Source organism: Chiloscyllium plagiosum, chromosome 35 (assembly GCF_004010195.1).
Source record: "Chiloscyllium plagiosum isolate BGI_BamShark_2017 chromosome 35, ASM401019v2, whole genome shotgun sequence".
Taxonomy (NCBI): Eukaryota; Metazoa; Chordata; class Chondrichthyes; order Orectolobiformes; family Hemiscylliidae; genus Chiloscyllium; species Chiloscyllium plagiosum.
In genome coordinates this window covers 37,715,420-37,721,294 of record NC_057744.1, presented here as the reverse complement: position 1 = coordinate 37,721,294, position 5,875 = coordinate 37,715,420, and the positions used below count along the sequence as shown (strand labels likewise).

At 41.3% G+C, this 5,875-nt stretch overlaps 1 protein-coding gene across 6 annotated transcripts in view; it reads left to right on the top strand.

Moving 5' to 3' along the window:
• arhgap32b (Rho GTPase activating protein 32b) overlaps positions 1-5,875 on the top strand; it is a 551,689-nt gene that overhangs the window by 131,794 nt on the left and 414,020 nt on the right. The window contains exon 4 of one of the 6 annotated variants that reach the window (XM_043676935.1): positions 2,485-2,601. The exons of the other annotated variants lie outside the window; for them this stretch is intronic. The gene's annotated coding sequence lies outside the window, so the exon portion shown is untranslated. The remainder of the gene's footprint in view (positions 1-2,484; positions 2,602-5,875) is intronic. 6 annotated transcript variants of the gene reach the window in all.

Below are 5,875 nucleotides of genomic sequence, written 5' to 3'. Positions count from 1 at the left end.
TGGTCAAGCTGGCGGTGGAGTAGGGCATTTCAACTGGAGCTCCTCCACTCCTTCTGTTTATTTCCTGTTTGCTTTTATTTTCCCCTTTCTCCTCTCTTGGTGTTCTGTCCTGGGGTAAAGCAGCCTGAACGAAGTGGGGACGGTCAACGGGCTGGAGTCTCGTGGAGTGGGACATTTGTTGGATTGGTGACTGGTGCAGGTGGTCAGCGGCTTGCGAGCCTGGGCAGACCATGCGTGGAAGCCCTCTGCGCTGATCTGCTGAAAGACTACAATGCTTATCTTTTTAAACTTTGTTCTCATTTTGCTAAGTTATACTATGAACAATTGTAAGGAATGTAACTTTTTTTTCCCCTTTTTCTGTATTTTGTATCTAAGATCTGCACCTCAGTAATTTGTACCTAAAATGGTACCATATGGGTTGAGGTTGTAAACTTTTCACTGTATTCTTGTACTTCTGTACTTGAGTACACATAACAATACAGGATATTCTAATTCTAATAATTATCATGAGAAGTAAGCTGAGTATTTGTTTGGTATTAATTTTGTCTGTAGAAGGTGATGATCAAACTCTGTTACAAATTGACAACAAACTCTCTCGTACTGATCCTGATGCTTACACATCATCTCTTTAATTTCTGAATATTCTGGAATAAATTCCTTCAGTCACTGCCTGTTTGTTCTGTGGTCATTTTCCTCTGTAAATCTTCCTGTCCATGTGTATTGTCTATTATTTCACCTTGTGGTGAGGGCATACTGGTTATGTCAACCCGTTTAAAGATGTTATTTCACACCTCTGGAGCATGCGGGACTTGAACCCAGTCCTCCTGGCTGAGACACTGCATCACAAGTGCTTTTTTGAATTTACTTGTTTAGAGATTGTGTTACACACCTCGGCAGCATTTGGGGGGATGGAGCAGAATGGAGCAGAACTCTTGGTGAGGCAGCCTCTGGGTCTGGCAGTGGAGCAGGGACTCCAGGCATTGGTGAGGCATCAACTGAAGTGGCAGTGGAATGATATGGTCACAGTGGCAATGCTAGGCATCATTGAAGTGGTGGCAGCGGAGCCAGGGACTCCTGTTTAGCGTTGGCACCTCTTGGTTATGGTAGGCCCAGAGCCAGGGGCTACTGGTAATCAGTGAGGCAGCAGCGGAGTCGGGTGCTTCGAGCTGCAGGCTGAATCTGGGTCCAACATGGGACCCGGCATTGGTAGCCCCTGTTGCCAAGGTGGGCTCGATGAAGATGTGGCAGTCTGATGAGTGATGTTGGTGGGTGTGGTGGAGGGGTGGCGACACAAGTCCTTGATCAGTTGGCTCAGGACTTAGTGGAGGCAGTGGAATGAAGATGGACGCACTCTCAGCGAAATCTTTTTATTCTTAAACTATTCAAAATATTGTCAGGTTGAAATTTTCACTTGTTTTTAAACTGTGTTGTTTGTTGTAGAATACAAGTGACAAATCATCACTCACTCACTATCCTTGACTACAGTATAAATGTAGGAGAAAGTGAAGAGTGCAGATGCTGGGGGTCAGAGTCGGGAAGTGTGGCGCTGGCAAAGCACAGCAGGTTAGGCAGCATCAGAGGAGCAGGAGAGTCGATGTTTTTGGCTCCTCGGATGCTGCCTGACCTACTGTGTTTTGCCAGCACCATACCTATTGACTACACAATGAAATCAGCTTGGGCTGATAATTGGCAAATAATATTTGTGCTACTGTCTATCTCATGGTTTCGGAGGGCATTGGTGTCTGTTAACACCAGGATCTTACAAATTCTAAATTGGGCATTTATCCACTCTTCATTGAAATTTCCACGTGATAGCATATTGTCAGCACCGTCACCACACTGACTGTAACGATTCAATCAGAAGGGCTGTGCCAATTCCTTGAGGTCACCTTGGCATGGAGAATAAATGTGGTTTTGCCAGTAATACATTTGTCTTGAGAATGAATAAAAAAGTAATTGCTTGGTTCATTAATTTGTGTTTGGCTGCAGCGCTGATGCCCTGGGTCAGGAGGCAATGGTCCTTTGATGCTAACAACCCTCTGAACAGCTTAAGTACTTCCAACTTCTATCTGGTTAATTGAAGTTAAAATTATAATAATCTAGCAGTTCTTGTATACTCTTCTTTCTTCAAACTGCTGACTGACTTATGATTCCCTGGTAGTGCATGGAATGCACCAGATGTTATCCACCTTTTTCATATTAAATAATTCATTACATTAATAAATCATTATATGACTGAGCAGCTTTCATGGAATTACTTCATTGAGGCTTTCAAGTGACCCTGATACTTGACAACTGCATCCTGCTTTTTATCTGTCTGCTGTACTACTGTGAACAGTCCAACTCTGTGTATGCTATATTTTATGTATTTGCCAAGGAGCAATGGTACATAAATATGTAGGTTACAGCATTTAAAATCTGAACATTAAGATCTAGCGTTGGATCTAGGTTTTGGCTCACTGTTTGCTGCATTGGTTTATACAGAAGAGAAATTGCAAATGAGAGCACAGCGGACTTTGGAAAATGAAGACAGACACAAGTTTTTGTTGTGCTGAATTCACTCCGATGATCTCCCTTCCATCACTTGCCTTGCCATCCATTGTAAGTGAACCTTGGTGAATGTTTGCTTTTAGAATGTTAGATACCCTTGTAGGTATTGTTGGCCCCCGTGTGGTATTTCTGGCTATATTTTATGTTTAAGTTTTACTTTCCTATATCTTTCTTGTATTTTTATTCAATCATTTTTGCACCTCTATATTTAAATGATTGTTCAATGACTTGTTGAAATCTTTAATTATTGCATTTCACTTCTCACATCCTCCCACACTTTTTAAAAACTAATTTAAATTCTTAGAAATTGCTTGAAGTGGAGTTGCTTGAAGAAGAGAATGGAGGAACCACTGTATGTAGACGAGTTGGTCTGTTTCCATTCTGTACATTTCTATGACTCTATGACACACTAATGTTTTAAAAACCTAACCTGCCATTTTTTTCATTCAAGTTTTATTTTACCTTGTTTCTTTGGTAATATTTTAATTTTATTATTATCTTGTGTTGACATGGAAACTGAGGAGTGATGCGCCAGTATACATTAAGCAAGCAGCATTATTTGGAAGGCTTTCAGAGATGCTGCTACTAATGTGGGCGTTTGAAGTCATAAGCATGGATTTAAATTACTGAAAGGATGAAATCATGGGTATCTGGACCTCCTAAACTGCAGTGCTTCTGCATCGCGGCTTGCTTAAAGCTCATGTTCTGTCTGGCAATTGAAACTCTGACAGCAAAAGTAAATAGTGGTCAGTTCCATTCAAAATGAGTTCTTTCCTCCCCACCGTCCTCTTGCACCCCACCTCCTCCTCTTGCGACCTCCTCCCCTTTGTTCCACCCCCCCATCCTGTTGACACTCTCTTGCGCCACCCTCTCAAGTGCCTCTATTCCTCCCTCCCGCCCTTTCCTCTCTCCCCTCTCCTCACTCTCATGACCTTCCCTTCCTTCCCTCTGTCCGTTTCCTTGACCCGCTCCATTCCCCTCACCCCCCGCTTAATTATCTTAAGCAGTTAGCACGCACTCATACTGTGATTCCATCAAGTACCAAAATATTGCACACCAATACAAAATTAAAACACTGCAGATTCTGTGAAGCTTAAATAAACCAACAGAAAATGCTGTAATCTCTCAAGTAATGCAGCATTTATGGAGAAAGTGAAAAAAGTTAATTTTTCAGGTTGCTGTCCTTAGATCAGGATGGAACAATTCTGATGATTTTTGATCAATATAAATTGTTAACTATCTTCCTGTCTCCGAAGGTGCTGCCTGACCTGCTGATTTACAGTTTGAGTTTATTGTATGCTAATAGTTTATCATCAAAATATATGCTAAATGTTTGTATGCCTGTCCTATGTCATAAGAAATGGAAGCTAGTGGAAGTCATACAGACTTTTAAACCACTGCCATTCAGTCAGATTGTGGCCGATTTGATCTTTATCTCAACTACTGTCTTTGAACGAGTCCACAGTCTATCTTTGCCAATTGTTTTGGTGGAATCTCTATGAAGTTTAAAGTCACTCCAAATTAGTGAACCTGCTGTCAGGGGGCTTAGATTACTCCCAGCACTGAACTTCTTACCATTGCTATTTCTTAACTCTACCTAAACTTAGTCTTTCCAAGCCAAGATTATTTCTTCCCTCTGCACTGATTACATCTTTTATAACAGAGCAACAGCACCTTCTTTTCCTTTCTGATGAGTGGTCCAAATGTTGAGTACGCTTGAATTCTCAATTTGCAGCCTTGGTCACATTGTTTTTGTAATGGCAATCAGATGATGCTTATTTCTTTCTATTTGTGAAATCAATTCATCTATCTTGTTATGAACGCTGTGTGTATCCAGGTCAAGAGTCTTTAGTTTTCTATTTTTACCATTTTCTACAATCACCCTATTTGCTGGAGCACTCTTATGTTTTAATCATTTCTGTCTCACTTTCTGAAATCTCATAATACTATCTTGCCACTATATCCATGAATCCACATCCACTTCTTTCTCACTATTCTATGACTGATATTTAGCTATTGTTATGGATCAAGTCAGACCCAACCAAAGTAGCCCGGACCGAACTTTGCTCGTTGTTTTAAGCAGGTGTAAGTGGATATTCCAGGAGTGATGCAGCTGGCCTAACTACTTCGTTTTAAACAAAACAGAATTTATTTGCAAGATTACTGAATGAAACACAAACAAAAGAGAACAGAATATAGAATAACAACCTGTCTGAAAACCCAACAGACCATCCCAACTTAATGATGCTGTTCCAAACACTTGTAACAATCCCCACAAACTCTCCTTGACCAAAAAGGTAAAATCAAACACAGGGTCTTACAGGAGAGAGATGTCAGAGAGAGAGAGAGGATCAGCATGGACCTACTTCCATGTTCCTGTTTCTTGGACCAGCAGCCTCAAAACTGCCTGCTTTCAGTGAACAGCCAGACTGCTAAACCCAAACCAAACCAGAGAAAAGCCAGGCTAGGAGAACTGGCCACTCCCCTTTCAAGTTACAAGCTTTTTTTAAAACTTGAAAGCATTCTCAAGTAGCTCAACCCATTTTATTTGGAATCACTGCTTTTACAACCCCCCCCCCCCCGCCCTCTTAAAGAAAGCATCAATATTCAATTCAGTGAATGGATTAGCTAGACTGCTAAAGTTTGGGATGAATTTTCAATAAAATCCAATCAATCCCAGGAATCGTACTACTGCTGTCGATAGTATGGGAAGTTCCACAATTACTTTGTTTTTTGCATTCAGTAGGGCCATTTGTCCATGTCTAATAATATGGACAGGAAGGTGACCTTGGCTTTGGCAAAATCACTTTTAGCCAAGTTTATCACCAAACCTGCCTTCCGAAGTCGGTTGGCAATATTTTTAGAATTGCTCAATGTTCCTTCCATGTGTGACTAAAATCACCAGGTCATCAATATATACGACACAATTGGGTAATCTGGAAATGATCTCATTGGTTAGTCTCTGAAATGTGGCTGGTGCAGTTTTCATATGAAACGACACGACTTTAAATTGAGAAGTCCATTCGGCGTTACAAAAGGTGAAACTGTCTTCCCTCTTTTGGCCAAAGGTACCTGCCAGTATCCTCTGAACAAGTCCAATTAAAAAATATAAGTTGCTTGTCCCACCTTTTAAGACCATAAGACATAGGAGCGGAAGTAAGGCCATTCGGCCCATCGAGTCCACTCTGCCATTCAATCATGGCTGATGGGCATTTCGACTCCACTTACCCGCATTCTGCCCGTAGCCCTTAATTCCTTGTGACATCAAGAATTTATCAATTTCTGCCTTGACATTTAGCGTCCCAGCCTCCACTGCACTCTGTGG